We start from the raw sequence: 16561 nt of genomic DNA, 5'->3' as shown, positions 1-16561 counted from the left end.
CAGGGCCTCGTGTATGACAAACCCTGAGGACTCTACCAGTGAGCTAAAACCTCAGCTCACTAGGGCTTGGTGTTCTCAATAGGTAGAAGCCCAAAGGACTTATGCTGTATCTATGAAAATATGCTGGCACTTGTTACATTTTTACTTCTGTGCGTAGATTCACAGGTGCTTTAAAAGTACCGTTTCTCAGTTTCTACACATAGACTAGGTGTCCTGAATTGTTGTATCCCATCCATAGTCCTGCTGGTCCCTTGTCCTGGCTTAGATGCAACTGGATTCCATTGTGTCTGATAGAGCACTCTTTGAGGGAATAGCCTGCCTCTGAGTCACCCCTTAGTCCTGAGTATCACTCAACATGGGTGTGGTTCCGAGCAGGGATCAGGAAGATATTTGTTAAATGAGTGAATGGAGCGATAGGTGGATGTCAAGTAGGTTATTTAGAGATTAGTCTGTCACTTGTTTAAGCCAGTGGGATAAGGGAACACAATTCTTGAGACATGAAGTCTTTATTCTCATCAGGAAGTCATGGGGACAACTACTGCTCTTCTCTGCTTCAGAGAGTTCTAACTCACACAGAACCTAAAAGTCATATGTGAAATTCCTACATAGCCTTGAAACTCAGGACCCAGCATTTGTATCACGTGTCTCCAACCCCTGTGGTTCAGAATCTGCCACTTCCATCAGCCCCTGGGCGTCAAGTGCCATTTGGTAAGATGGCTTTGCAAGTATAACCATGGATATAGTCCCACATATACACATAATTAAAAGATTTTTTAGTGTACTTTAAATTTTAAATGAATTCATCAGTTAAGGGCTAGTAAGAAGATTTAACAGATAAAAAGCATTTTCCATGCAAGTGCAAAATGCTGAGTCTTCAGAACACATATTAAAAAGCCAAATGTGATATCTCACAACTAAAATTCAGAAATCTTACAGCCAGATAGGAAACAACAGAGAATCACCCAACACCTGTGAACACTCAAGTGCCCCCCCCATAATAATAGTAAATGAATATAATCTAAAATAAAGTTGTTGTTGGGTTTTTGTTTTTTGTTTGTCTCAGCACATGCTGCAATTTTATATTTTCTGTTTACCTTGGCCTCAGCCAAGTCTCTTGAAAAAAAATTGATACACTACTTATCCACTTGAAGGTTTTTTCTGGACTCCAACATCTGTGGATGTAGTGAACACTAGATCAGTGTCATAACCTTAGTCATATGAGCCAGTTCTGTTGCTCTCATCTTGTTGCAGACATCTATGCACTACTTCCTTACTAGCATATGTCAGTTGGATGAAAGGCCAGGTTTCTTTTTGTTGTTCTTATCTAAATTTGTCTTATATTTTGCTTGGACCCACTGCAGTGTCTCCCTTTTAGCTGCTTTGTCACCAGCTTCCTCCGCGTGTTTCCCTTCCTTCTTGACTTCTATCTACATGTTCATGCATGTCTTACGAATGTTGTTGCCTGTGCGTATGCTCATGTTCACGCATGTCTTATGAATGTTGTTGCCTGTGCGTATGCTCATGTTCATGCATGTCTTATGAATGTTGTTGCCTGTGCGTATGCTCATGTTCATGCATGTCTTATGAATGTTGTTGCCTGTGCGTATGCTCATGTTCATGCATGTCTTATGAATGTTGTTGCCTGTGCGTATGCTCATGCAGAATCTGGAGGCTGATGGCAAGCACTACCCTCTATTGTTCTTCTACCGTATTCATTGAGGCAGGCTCTCTATGTCAAATTCAGAGCTCACAAATACAGCTCATCTCAGCAGCTTGCCCTGGGGATCCCCTAATTCTGACTTCTAAACACAGAGCATTCTCCTTCGGGTCTCTTTTATTTAAAGCAAGGGACATCTTTTAAGATTTTTATTTTATATGTATGAATGCGTTTTCTGTATGTATATCAATGTACAACATGCATGTTCGGTGCCCGGTGATCAAATCCCTGGAAATGGAGTTAGAGACAGAGACTATTGTAGGCCACCAGGTGGGTGCTATGAATTAAATCCAGGCCTTCTGCCCCACTTTGCTACAGCATGTGTATGAAAAGTCAGAAGACAACTTGGAGTCAGTTTTTATCCTCTACCATGTGAGTCCTAAGGATCAAAGTCAAGTGGTCAGGCTTCATGAAAAGTTCATTTACTCTCTGAGACATTTTTTTTTCTCCAGAAGTTAGTGTATTTATTTATTTTAAGATAGGGACTTCCATAGCCCAAGGTGACTTTGAACTTTCTACGTAGCTGGTGAAAACCTTGAACTTCTAATCCTTCTGCCTCTCCATCACAGATGCTGGTATTACAGATAAGGACTCTCACACTGTTTTATGCAGTGCTAAGAGTCAAATTCTGGGCTCTGTGCATGATAAACAAACACTCTACCAACTGAGCTACATTACTAGCCACACATTTTTTCCTAAATGTATATTTAGGGAAAATGTATATTTTCTAAATTGGTATATTTCCTAAATATGGTATAAAACTATGTGTTTTATACCAATTTTCCAATTTAAGCATTTGAAAGTTTTAAGTTGGAAAGAAAAATCTTGTCTTTTTATTTAATGTCAATACTTTCTCATTCAGATAAAGTGTGTTTATTATTTATTTGCTGGAGCGAGAGGCTGGAATACTCCATAAGGCTTGGGAAAGCATGAAGGGTGCTGCAGGTGGCTCTTCAGGAGCACAGCTCCAAAGCAGAGATCATAGTTCACAGGATTAAATAGGCAGCTCTCAGACTCACAGGTTGGGGGCAGAGCAAAGAAAGGAGGATCCTGGCAGTAGGAAAACCCAAGTTTCCCAGCAGTCACAACAAAGGCATTAGCCAATCCCCTTTAGAGATTACATTGGATCTTGACAAGAAGATTGGATCTGAATATTGCACACTGACCCGTTAAGAAAATAACTTTAGCCCAGGGAGATGTTTTAGGCAGTGAATGCTGATGCTTGCTGGCAAGCCTGACGACCTGAGTTGGATCCCTGGGATCCACTTTGTAGAATAAGAGGACAGAAAACAGAGAGTTTTCCTCTTACCTCCACAGGACTACTAGGATATGAACACATATATACACACAAAATAAACACATGAGATCACATACACACAGAATAACAACCTATGACATATCAAAGTATTGCAGTATTTTATATGTATGAATGTACATATGTCTGTACAAGCATGCATACATGGAGGAGCACATGCGTGTGGGTCAGAAGACAACTTCTCTCCTTTCATTATATTATTCCCAGGGGTTGACTTCAGTTTATCAGGCTTCGTAGCATGTACCTTTACAGACTCAATGAGCCATCTCATTGGCCTTGACAAATTAAAATAGTGATTCTCCTTTGAACAAAGAATGGTCCATGTTTCAGGCAGTGTTATGAACTAGACCTTAACCCAGCAGGGAGTAGACAACAGGGAACAGGTGGCTTCATCCCTGAACAAAAACCAAACAGGTAAACTACTGATAGTCCAAGTCTGACAACTAAGTTGGCCTTGCTTGGATGTGATGTGATTAGGGAATCTCTGTTGGTTGAGACTAGGCCAGCTAGAGAGTTGATTGACATTTGACCAAAGCTTCTATGCAACTGGTAGAAATATGCCTGTTTGCTAACACACACACACACACACACACACACACACACACACACACACACACACGAAGTTAGTGCTATATCAAATGAGTTCCCTCTTCTAAAAGACTGTTTTTAAAGTTAAGTCTTCGAGTGGCTGGAGGAATGGCTCAACGGTTAAGAGCACTGACTGCCCTTCCAGAGATCATGAGTTCAAATCCTGACAACCACATGGTGGCTCACAACCATCTGTAATGGGATCTGACACCCTCTTCTGGTGTGTCTGAAGACAGCTACAGTGAATATATATAGATTAGATATATCTATAGATAGATATAGAGATAGAGATAGAGATAGAGATAGAGAGAGAGAGAGAGAGAGATAGAGATAGATAGAGATAGATAGATAGATAGATAGATAGATAGATAGATAGATAGATAATAAATCTATAAAATTAAGTCTTCAATGCAACAGAGTTGGGAGATGGGGCCTCATGGCCAGGGTTGGGTAGAGGACATAAAGACAAAGTTTGGAGAAAACAACTCATGGACACAGTTGGAGGGCATAAAAAAAAACAGAGTTGGAAGGAGAGGACTGAAGGACAAAAATACGACAAAGAACTTGAAAGGATGGACTTCACAGACTAGGTTAAGAGGAGTAGCCTTTAGGACAAAGTTGTAAAGAAAGACCTTATAGACACAACTGGAAAGAGACAAAGGAGGGAGGCGCCTCATGGAAAAGGTTGGGGAAACAAGGTTGGGAGGAGGAAAGTCATGGATAGAGTTGGAACAAGGGGCTTCGTGGACAGAGCTGGGATGACAGTCCTCGTGGACAGGTTTGAGGGAATGAAATCAATTTCTTTCCTCTCTCACCCTCTCACCTTGCTAAAACCATGGGTTTTAGGTGCAAGAATGCCTATGCTAGAAGGCAGCACCTGGACATAGGAATTCCCAAAACAGTAAGGACAAATCTTTATCTTCTTTGTTCTGTTTCCTTTTTTATTTTCTTATGAGTATGTACCCTGTGTTTTGCACAGCGTTTCCATTTTTCCTCTAACCAACAACTACTTACCCACTTGCCACTCTTACTTGTTTTTCGAGACAATTTTTCTTCTTTCATATTTTTTTAAAGATTTATTACTTTTGTGTGTGTCTGCTTGAGTGGATGTCTGTATACCACATATGTACAAGTGTCCATGGAGGCCAGGTGAGGATGTTGATCCTCTATGACTGTAGTTAAAGAGGGTTTGTGAGCTGCCTTGTGGTTGCTGGGAACCAAATATGTCCTTTGGAAGAGCAGCAAGTACTCTTCAGCACTGAGCTCCACTCTGACTATTTGTTATCCTGGGACTGCCTTGATGACAGACATATATGATCATGTCCTGCTTTTTAAATTTTGTTTTATTTTGCTCGTTTGTTTTTGAGTCAGTGTCTCATGTAGTCCAGGCTGGATTCAGATGCACTTTGTAGGTGAGGGCGGCCTTGAACTCTTTTCTTCCTGCCTCCACCTCCAGAGTGTTAGCATTATAGGCTAGGTTCAGAACAAGTACCTTTAATTCGAGTGTTTTGAAATCTTGAGACCAAGAAGGGATAGAAAAAAATATGAGAATAAAAACCTATAAAGAATATATAAGGTGGAAATAGAGATGGTTGTTGTGATAGGTAGACTTTGTAGAATTGCTTGTGGTTGTAGCTTTCATCTCACTAAAGAGAATAATCTTTAATAACTATTTAATACTTTAGTCATTAATTTTATTTAGGCCATATGACTTTTAAGAAAAAGTATTGTCTGCAAAGTCTGCACATCTATGAGGATGAATTTGAAAAAGATTGACAGTTTTCTTGAAGTGAAAATAAAATCATGTGTAAAAGTCTTATAGTAATTTTTTTTCCCCAAGACAATGTGAATGCAGAGACAGGAAAAACAAGAAAGCATTGCTGTGTATTGCTGCCAACACATATTTTCTCTCACTAATTAGATTTCAAAACAAATAACTTTATTAGAAAAAATCACATGATAAATTTTTTATAGTTTCATATCTCTCAAAGAAAGTGCTTAAAGAGCATCAAATTGTATAATACCATCAAACATTTTCAGAGCTGAAAGATGAGGGATATTTAAAATGAGTTCAAGTTAGAATCCTTAGATGTACTTTCAAGAACAAGGAAAAAAACTAGGAAAGGTGTATTAGTTCCTTCTCTGTTGCTGTGATAAAATACCATGGCCAGACAACTTAAAGAAAAGATAGTTTTGCTTGGCTTATGGTTCCAGCGGATTACAAATTCATCCTGTTCTGGAGCCAGGGCAGCAGGCAGGTGGGAAGCTGAGCATTCAGGTCTTCAAATGCAAGAAAGAGTCAGAGAGATCAAAGCAGAAGTGGAGGAGAATATATTCTACTTCAAAGCTTAACCCCAGTGATACACTCATTCCAGCAAGGCTGAACTTCTTACATTCCCCAAAGAGTACTACAGATTGGAGATTAACTGTTCAGATGCCTGAGCCTGTGAGGGATATTTCTCATTCAAACCACCACAAAAGGAGAAATGGCTCAGTTGGTAAAGAGATCAGTTGGCTGCAGACATATGAGTATCTGAGTTTGATCCCCAGACCCAATGTTAACAAGAAAGGGGAAGAGAGAGAGAAAGGGGAGGAAGGAAAGAAGGAAGGAAGGAAGGGAGGGAGGTGGCAGAGGGAGAGGGAGGGACGGAGGGAGGAAGAAAGGAAGGAAGGAAGGAAGGAAGGAAGGAAGGAAGGAAGGAAGGAAGGAAGGAAGGAAGGAAGGAGAGACTTGTGAATCCATGGGCCTCGATGGCCACCTAGCCAGGCTTACTTGTCTGGTGAGTTCCAGGTCAGTGAAAAACCTTGTCTAAACAACAACAAAAACAAAACCCAGAATCTCCTAACCAAAAGCAACTTAGGAAAGAAAAGGTTTACTTTAGCTCCCAATTCCTTGTTACAGTCTCTTATTCAGGGAAGCTAGGGGAGAAATTCACTCATCACATTCAGAAGGAGAGAATTACGACCTGCATGCTTAGTACTAGCCTAGCTTTCTTTATTGACTCTTGTACAGGTCAGAGCCCAAACCCAGGGAGCAGTGCCATCCTCTTGCAGGCTAGTTCTTTCCACATCAATTACGGCTGTCAAGACAATCCCCATAAGCATGACCATGGCCAACCTGACCTAGACAGTTCCTTAGGAAGAGACTTTCTCCCAGGTGATTCTCAGTTATGTCGAGCTGACAATTTGAACCAACCTTGTCATTTTATCTAGCAGGTGAGCTAAGCAAGAAAGGCACGTCCTCCATTTTGGGGGGCTTGAGACTGTGTACTCCAGCCCTGGTTCTGTGTACTGCGTGATGGCTTAAAGCTAAACTCTTCTGTTAGACTTTACACAGCCTCACCAGGAGAATGTTCATTCCCTCAGCCCACAATCAGTCACTTCACCAAAGCATTAAGCCATCTGCTTCTGCCACACTAGATCATATGTTGTCTTCTCCTTTAGTGTATAGGACCTAGACAGGTCACTCCTTTAGCTGACTTGGTGATACTGGATTTCTATAGGGCAGTCAGATACTTTCTTTTTTCTTTTTTTTTAAAAAAAGATTTACTTATTTTAATTATATGAGTACACTGTAGCTGTCTTCAGACACACCAGAAGAGGGCAATCCGATTCAATTACAGATGGTTGTGAGCCACCATGTGGTTTCTGGGAATTGAACTGAGGACCTCAGGAAGAGTAGTCAGTGCTCTTAAAGGCTGCCCCTGTCTCATGCTGGGAATGCAGAGGTTACTCTGTATCTTTTTCGTTTTGGTTGGTCTTCAAGGCAGTGAGAGGCACCCTGTTCACCACAAGAGCATCTTAGGAACCTTTATCACCAAGGTAGCTATATCACTTAATCTCCTCTAATGCTCTCCATCCTATTTCACTATTGACAATAATTAGAGTAATCATAAAATAAGAAACGTGACTGGGATCTAAAAATAAGATAGATTTAAATAAAAGAAAGAAATATTGAATGTGTATAAATGAAAACGTATTCTGATAGTTCACCTTGGGGTTGGGTAACTAAATCAACTTCAGAGTTGTATTAGGTGTGCAAATTATAATGTTTAGGATAATGACTAATGAGGAAATAGAGTGTAAAAATTACAAAAACAGAGAAAATAATTATGAAGGGGAAAAAGTACCCCAAGAATCTAAACATAACCCAGAACATGTTTTTAAAGAATCGTGATGCCTAGAGCTGGTTCATCAGATAAAGGGTGCTGCCAATGAGCCTCAAGAACTTAATTTGATCACCAGTACCCTCCTGGTGGAAGGAGAGAACCTACTCCCACAAGTTCACAAGTTGTCCGATAACCTTCCTGATATGTGGATGGATTCTTGAGCATGCATGCGGGCTCTCTCTCTCTCTCTCTCTCTCTTTCTCTCTTTCTCTCTCTCTCACACACACATGCACACACACACAACTTAATTTTTTTCTTTTAAAGAGAAATAAAAGTATCACCTTTTAGTGATAATGTGATCACCTACCTAAAAATCTTGAGAGAGTTTACAAAAGAAAAAATTATAATCAGATTCTTTGATTTGGTAAAATATAAGTTCTTTACATAAATCATAATCTTATAATGAATCAACCTTACACAAGCATATTCCAGATTTAATGTGACTTTTGAAATGGCTAAAATATGAAAAAAATATTTTACCATTATCATTTCTCATTTGGTCACTTTCTAATATAAGAAAATAATTGGTTTTTATGAATTAATCACATAGGCCATTTCAAACAGGGATAACTTGTGTTCTTCTCCCCGAGATTTGACAAAGTCTCTAGATTTGTGTGTATTTGTGTGTGTGTGTGTGTGTGTGTGTGTGTATGCAGTCTTGAGAGTAGCATATCTGATGTCTTCTTGATCTCATCAATCTCTTCTCACTAGGTTGGTTGGGCAGAGAAGCCAAGCAATGTTATTGTTTCTGGCTTTTCAGTGATGGGATTACAAATGCTCACCACCATTCCAGGCCTTTGATATAGGTTCTAGAGATCTGAACTCAGGTCCTCATTCTTGTATGTTGAACACTTTACTCACTGACCCCTGGAGAAATTTTCTTTTGTATATAATTGAGATATAACTAAAAGATCTTCCCCCACAACAAAGTAGTATGTTGTTCCAAATATAAATAGCAGTAAATTGAAATGCATTGGTGTGACCAGACATAGTAATGACTTATTGATTGGCTGTTAGTTGTCTTTCTAGGTTTTTTTTTCACATTTTCTAATTATATAAGTTTGTTAAATGCATATAATAATGACATACCCATTTTATCATTAATACTATTTAATAGCTCTATTATAAATTTATTTGACCAACAGTTTTTAAAATGTTTTTTAAAATATTTATTTTATTTTTAAGTGTGTATGTGTGTGCACAGTGTGTATATGCATGTACCTGTAAGTACAGGTAGTTAAGGAGACTGGAGATGTTGGGTTCCTAGAAATTGGAGTTATAGGCAGTTGTGAGCAACACAATATAGGTGGTGGGAATTGAACTTCTGTCTTCTACAGGAGCAGTATGCCTTCTTAACCACTAAGCCATCTTTCCATCTCAGAACAGTGTTTTCATTGAGATGTTGAATTATTATCTTCTTTTGAGATTTCTCTATTTTGTGAGTGCTTGTGAGGAGGCCTACATTGAGTAATTGAGGACGTAAATGAGAGATACTTGACTTTCAGTATAAAATGGCGCCAGACCTTTACACAACTGACTCCATAGTGGAAGTTCCTTTCAGGCCATAAAATTTAGCACATCGGCAGCCCCACCTGCCAAAGTGAAAACAAAGGACTAATTCATCAAAGTCCATAGTTCTGGGAAAGTCTCTAAATGCACTAACATTGCCTTTTGGCTTCTGAAGTTCCATTTCTGGCTAACTGTTCTTGTTAACTGAGGTATATCAAGCTAGAATGTTTTTTGTACTTAAAATCTTACCTTGAGCAAGGCTCAGAGGTATACTGGGATCTTGAACTCTCATTGTAGTCAATGGCTGACTAATAAAGAATTCTATTTGGCTTAAATCCATGTCTAGCCATTAGATTCCCCAAAACATTTCTGAAAGTCCCATTGAGATCCCCAGAGACCTTGAGACACCGGAGGTCTCAGAGCTTCTTGGAGCAGGAAAGAATGCAGTGGTCAAGGATCTCCTCCAGGGTTTGCAACTTGAGATGCTCCAGGGCTCCAGGATTCCCTTTGATCTATTCCTGCTTAACTCTTGGGAGGAGTCTGACACTCCCACCCCTTAAGGAAAGAAATTAAAAAGTCTGCCACTTATAGAGGAGGTAGGTCTGGTTAAGGCACTATGATGTCTATTCTTGGTTGTCAATTTGACTACATCTGGAATTCACTAAAATCCATAAGTTGGAGGACACACTTGTGAGGTATTTTTTGCTTAATTTAAAGTAGGTACATCCACTTCTATTCTGGATCTGTGAGGTAGAAACACACCTTTAATCTATATCTTGAGGCAGGAAGACACACTTTTCATCTGGTCCATACCTTCTTCTTGAAACCTAGATAAGGACTGTCTGTTCAAGTATATAACATGTATTATTACATATAATATATAATTATAATATGTAATACTATATATTCTTACATACAATGTATTAGATATTACAATAATATATACATAATAGTTAATATATAATTTGTAGTATAATATATTCATTCTATAAGTTCTGTTGTTCTAGAGAAGCCTGATTAATATAGGTAACTTCTGTTTGGACCCAGAAGAGTTCATAAGTGGCAGCTGATCCAGTGTCTGGGGTCTGGCATCACACTGGATTCCCCCTGTCTGTTCAGGTACATGAATGTGTAGTAGGCAGGTTGTCTTTGCAGTGTCTTTTTATGAATGTATTCGTGTCTTTCTATGTGCTTCTGTTACTTTGGTTTTCCTGGTATTGACCAGTGACTTTTTCTTGTTCTGAGCACTATCTCCCCCACCAAGGGTTAAGACTCTTGTCTTCCTGTTTGGGATCCGAATTCTTTTGGCTCTACCAGGTCATCCAACAATCCTCCTCTGCCTGTCTCACTCAGGCAGCACTCACTTGTTTTACGAATTGACTCTGAATCAGGGTCTCTGTGTGGAGTTGTAGAGGGGCTGAGCTTCTCATCCAGGGCCCTCAGCAGAAGGCACATTCTCAGGAAGAAATAGTTCCCTGAGATGTACATTATCTCTGCTCCCCTTCCTGCTCTAAGCCATAGCCCGAAAGGGGAAAAGAGCAAGTTCTATTCTTCAATGATTTATGTCTCCTTCTCAACAAATGACCATTATAATTTGCAAACACAAAACCCACCATTCTCTGAAAATGTTAGAACTGCTCCAGGGCCAGGCAGGGGTGATCACTGCTGGACAATGCAGTCTGAGCAGAATGGACTTTCCCTTCTGTCTAACACTGAACAAGGAGACTTCATACAATCTTCCCTAGGTCCTATTTAGAAGGATTAGAGACAGCTGCTAAAAGATTTTCTTTATCATCCAGTTAACTCCAAGAAGTAGAAAAAAAAAAGTTAGATTTAAAGGTAAAAGTAGGTCCTAGTTGCTGGGGGTAGCTCAAAAAGTGTTTAACCAGAGAGAACAGATGGAGAGATAACTGTTGCATGAATTGAAAGCCACAGTCACATTCTCTGATGATGAGATGCAGTTAGACTTAAACCTATCCAGAAAAATTTTAGTGCTTACCTTCTGTCTGAAGAATGTCTCTTAGCTGAAAGCTGTGCCTGCAATGAAAAGATACACTTGGGCTATCTTTCAGTTTAACAACAAAGATCTCTAGGGGCATAGTCTGAAACTAATCCTACTATGATTGGCCCAATACAGCGTTCCTCTAATTCTTGACCAGTTGGCTACCCTATTCAGATTAAACAATGCCAAGTGGCCCTAGTGACAAAAAGAGAAAATTGCATTCCATATTGCCTGGTTTGAAGAGACCGGCATCCTGGTGCCTGACAGTCACCCTGGAATATAACTTTCCTGCTTGTGAAAAAACCTAGCATTTCTGATTCTCATAAGTCTGATTCTTCCACTAAAACATACGAATCACTGTCTCAGACATGAAAGATTCATTCCTCAGCCTCCCATTGGCAGAAGTACGCAATTCTATCTTTGCTTTTAAATAGACAGACCCAAAGAGAGGTTATATCAGACAACTAACATGGACCAGGTTTCCTCAAAGATTTAACAATTCTCCAACCCTATTTAATGAGACACTAAATGCTGACCTCATGCCCTATCCAACAGGAGCTTCCTGGGGAAATGGACTATAAAATGGCCCCTGAGAGACTGCTACAGGACTTACAAAAATTGATCTACAGAACTTTGGGTAAAAATAGCCCAACTTTGTGCAGTACAAGCTACCTATCTTGGTTACCAGGTGAGGGAAGACAAAAGGAGCCTGTCACAGAGTAGTATTGTTGCCATCTGTACTAGCTTGTTTTGTGTCAATTTGACACAGCTGGAGTTATCACAGAGAAAGGGGAAATGCCTCCACGAGATCCAGCTGTAAGGCATTTTCTCAATTAGTGTTCAAGGGGAAAGGGCCCCTTGTGGGTTAGGACCATCCCTGGGCTGGTAGTCCTGGATTCTGTAGGAAAGCAAGCTGAGCAAGCCAGGGGAAGCAAGCCAGTAAGGAACATCCCTCCATGGCTCTGCATCAGCTCCTGCTTCCTGACCTGCTTGAGTTCCAGTTCTGACTTTCTTGGTGATGAACAGCAGTATGGAAGTGTAAGCTGAATAAACCCTTTCCTCCCCAACTTGCCTCTTGGTCATGATGTTTGTGCAGGAATAGAAACCCTGACTAAGACAAATTGGTCCAGCATAGTGGGGTATTCCTGTGACAACCTGACCATGTTTTGGGGAGGACTGTGGAAGAACTTTGGAACTTTGGGCTAGAAGGTCGGTGTTAAGTGCTCTGTCAGATGTTGTGTAGGAGCTTGGAAGAGAACAGTGCAGAAGATGGAGGCCTGGCTTGTGAAATTTCAGAGGAAAAATTAAAGACTCTTTCCAGGGCCATTGCTATTTTGATTGGGAAGATTCTGTGGTTCTGATTAGCTGGGCCTAAAGAATCAGCTGTGATTAACAAGATACCAGAACTACTAAAGTGAAACTTTTGCATTACTGGGATTATTGATGCTGGTTAGCTGTAGCTAAGAAATTAGCAGCGATTAAGAAGAGACCAGCCCAGAAACTTAGAATACACGAGATAGAAGATACAATCTGCAAAACACATGAAACTCAAGAAGAACAAAGACCAAAATGTGGACACTTTGCCCCTTCTTAGAATTGGGAACAAAACACCCATGGAAGGAGTTACAGAGACAAAGTTTGGAGCTGAGACGAAAGGATGGACCATCTAGAGACTGCAATACCCGGAGATCCATCCCATAATCAGCCTCCAAACGCTGACACCATTGCATACACTACCAAGATTTTGCTGAAAGAACCCAGATATAGCTGTCTCTTGTGAGGCTATGCCGGGGCCTAGCAAACACAGAAGTGGATGCTTACAGTCAGCTATTGGATGGATCACAGGGCCCCCAATGGAGGAGCTAGAGAAAGTACCCAAGGAGCTAAAGGGGTCTGCAACCCTATAGGTGGAACAACAATATGAACTAACCAGTACCCCCTGGAGCTTGTGTCTCTAGCTGCATATGTATCAGAAGATGGCCTATTCGGCCATCATTGGAAAGAGAGGCCCATTGGTCTTGCAAACTTTATATGCCAGGGCCAAGAAATGGGAGTGGGTGGGTAGGGGAGTCGGGGGTGCGGTATGGGGGACTTTTGGGATAGCATTGGAAATGTAAATGAAGAAAATGCCTAATAAAAAAAATGAAAAAAAAAAAAAAAGAAGAAGAAGAAGAAGAAGAGACCAGCATCAAGCTGGGCGTGGTGGCACACGCCTTTAATCCCAGCACTTGGGAGGCAGAGGCAGGCTAATTTCTGAGTTCAAGGCCAGCCTGGTCTACAGAGTGAGTTCCAGGACAGCCAGGGCTACACAGAGAAACCCTGTCTTGGAAAAAAAAAAAAAAAAAGAAGAAGAAGAAGAAGAGACCAGCATCATTGAGGTGACATCTTCTGGGAAGTGTTTTTTTGAGAGCACAGAGGCTGTGTTCCACAGATAAGCAAGGTTGTACCTTGTGCTACAGTGGGACTTGGTAATGTGTAAGAATCACCCAGGAGGTACTGGTTTTGAAGGCATGAAGGGGTCACACAGAGCAGCAGAGGCACTGTGAGAGGACATGGAAGGCCATTGGTGAAGGTGCAGCCTCGGTTGCAATTGATGGCCCAGGACTGAAGGGGTCATGCAAAGGATTTGAGGCTTAGCACTATGAAGAGAGCGTATGAGCAGCTATTGTTAAAGCCAAGTTAGAGTGGAAGACAGCAGCATTTTGGAGAAGCCAGTACCAGGAGATGACTACCAAGAACCGCAGCAGCAGTGGAGTACAGGCGGCTGGAGCCTAGAAGACAACGTGTGTGCTACAAAGGGCATGGCTGGAGAAGTGACCCAAGCCCTTGGAGGAGCCCAGAAGATCGTGAATTGGATCCCAGACATTAGGTGGTTGGAGATTGATTTTTGCTTTTTGATTGTGACTGTGCCCTGATATTTTTCTCTCTTGAAGGAAGTTTTTTAGTGAAGCCCACAGTTAAGAGACTTTGAATTTTAAAGTACTCTGTATTTTAAAAGATACTGGAACTTATAATATGTAAAGACTGTGGGACTTTTAAAGTTATTTAGATCTTGGGGATGAATAAGAACTAAGTGATGTGTTTGCGTGTCAAGTTGACAAGGGGTCAATTGTACTGGCTAGTTTTGTGTCAACTTGACACAACTAGAGTTATCACAGAGAAAGGAGTTTCAGTTGGGGAAATGCCTCCATGAGATCCAGCTGTAAAGCATTTTCTCAATTAGTGATCAAGGGGGAAAGGCCCCTTGTGGGTTAGGACCATCCCTGGGCTGGTAGTTCTGGGTTCTGTAGGAAAGCAAGCTAAGCAAACTAGGGGAAGCAAGCCAGTAAGGAACATCCCTCCATGGCTCTACATCAGCTCCTGCTTCCTGACCTGCTTGAGTTCCAGTCCTGACTTCCTTGGTGATGAACAGCAGTATCAAGTGTAAGCCGAATAAACCCTTTCCTCCCCAACTTGCTTCTTGGTCATGATGTTTGTGCAGGAATAGAAACCCTGACTAAGACACCATCCTTCAGATTCTAACTCCGAAGTCTGAGAGACAGGTTCTAGAGTTCCTAGGTGCACCTAGGTGTTGCTGCCTCTGGATACCAGAGCTTGTAGAGATAGTAAGGCCTCTATACACCAGCACAAAGAGGGGTCAGTGAGTCCCTAATTTTGACTGAGACTAAACAAAAAAACATTTGAGGCTTTACAAACAACTTGGATATTGGGTCCAGTGCTTCCAGATGTCTCAAAACCTTTTTATCTATTTATCAATGAAAAAAATTACAAAAGAGGTTTAATCTAAACTTTGAGACCATAGAAATTCACTGTGATATATTTGTCCAAATGATTGGATCCTGTAACCACAAAATGGCTCACCTGTCTAAGAGGTGTGGCAGCTACTGTTAGTCTACTGAAAAAAAACAAACAAACAAACAAAAAAAACCAACCAAACAAACAAGTTACCTGTAGGTCTGGATCTTATACTCACAGCATCCTATGATGTTGTTGAGGTCCTCCTCTAAGGAACACCAGAATGCTGATTATCTAATACAAGTATGACCCAGTACTAGGCCCTACTCTTAGACTACCTTGGCATCCAATTGAGAAACCCACTGCTAACAATCCTGCTACCCTCTTGCCTGATGATGCCCCAAATGTTCTCATCCCTGACTGTCATAGATGAAAGATGAAACTAGGTACATGACAGCTATAGTAGATATTTTGGCTGAAATGATTTGGACCTAAGCTAGGTACCTCAGCCCAAACAGTAGAACTGATTAGTCTAAACCTGCGCTGCTGACCTGGCTGTTCAAAAAATGACCAGTGAGACCTACTGACATTCTGTTGACATACTGTGATCTGGTGCTGCCTGAGTCTCCATTGTAGAGAATAAATGAACACCTCCAACCCATGGGTTAATGGAAGACATTAGAAGGAAAAAAATCAATATGTCAAAACAACTGGCAGAACTCTAGTAACTGATCTTCACTGGGCTACTCCTCTGGGGTCTACAAAAATTTCTGAATTGTTTAGACCAAGGTATGTTATATCTAGACTAGACAGCCTATCTTGTTTCAGCCAGATATCAAGTTTGTCAGGAAATATATCCAAAACAGAGAACCTTTACCCGGAATGTGTCTTAATGAGAGAGTACTACCCAGGTGAACTCTGGAAAAACTGACTTCACCAAGATTCAACCAGCCAGGCAGGATGCAAATACCTGCTAGTTTTTTATAGATATCTTTTCTGGATGGGTAGAAGTATTCCTCACCTAGACTGAATATGTTCAAATAGTAACATAAAAGCTCCTCTGCTGTCTTAGTCAATGTTCTCTTGTTATGAGGAGACACCATGACCATGGCAACACTTCTAAAGGAAACATATTTCATTGGAGCTGGCTTACAGTTTCAAAGGTTCATTCTGTTATCATCATGGCTGAAAGTAGGGTGGCACACAGGGAGAAAGGTAGCTGAAAGTTCTACATCCGGATCACAGGCATCAGGGAGAGACAGTGGGCACAGCAGCTTTCCTTAGTTTTGGAGGGAGATTCCATAACATCTTTCTTGTATCTGGCTTTGACTCTGAAGCTTTTTGTTTTCAATGGTTTATTTCTTGAGTTCTTTGTATGTATTGGATATTACCCCTCTATCAGATGTAAGATTGGTTAAGATCTTTTTCCAATCTGTTTTTTTATTAGATATTTTCTTTATTTACATTTCAAATGTTATCCCCTTTCCTAGTTTCCCCTCCGAAAATCCCCTATCCCCTCTCCCCTC

This window comes from Mus musculus, chromosome 17 (genome assembly GCF_000001635.26).
Source record: "Mus musculus strain C57BL/6J chromosome 17, GRCm38.p6 C57BL/6J".
Lineage (NCBI taxonomy): Eukaryota > Metazoa > Chordata > Mammalia > Rodentia > Muridae > Mus > Mus musculus.
This window is presented reverse-complemented; position numbering follows the sequence as displayed.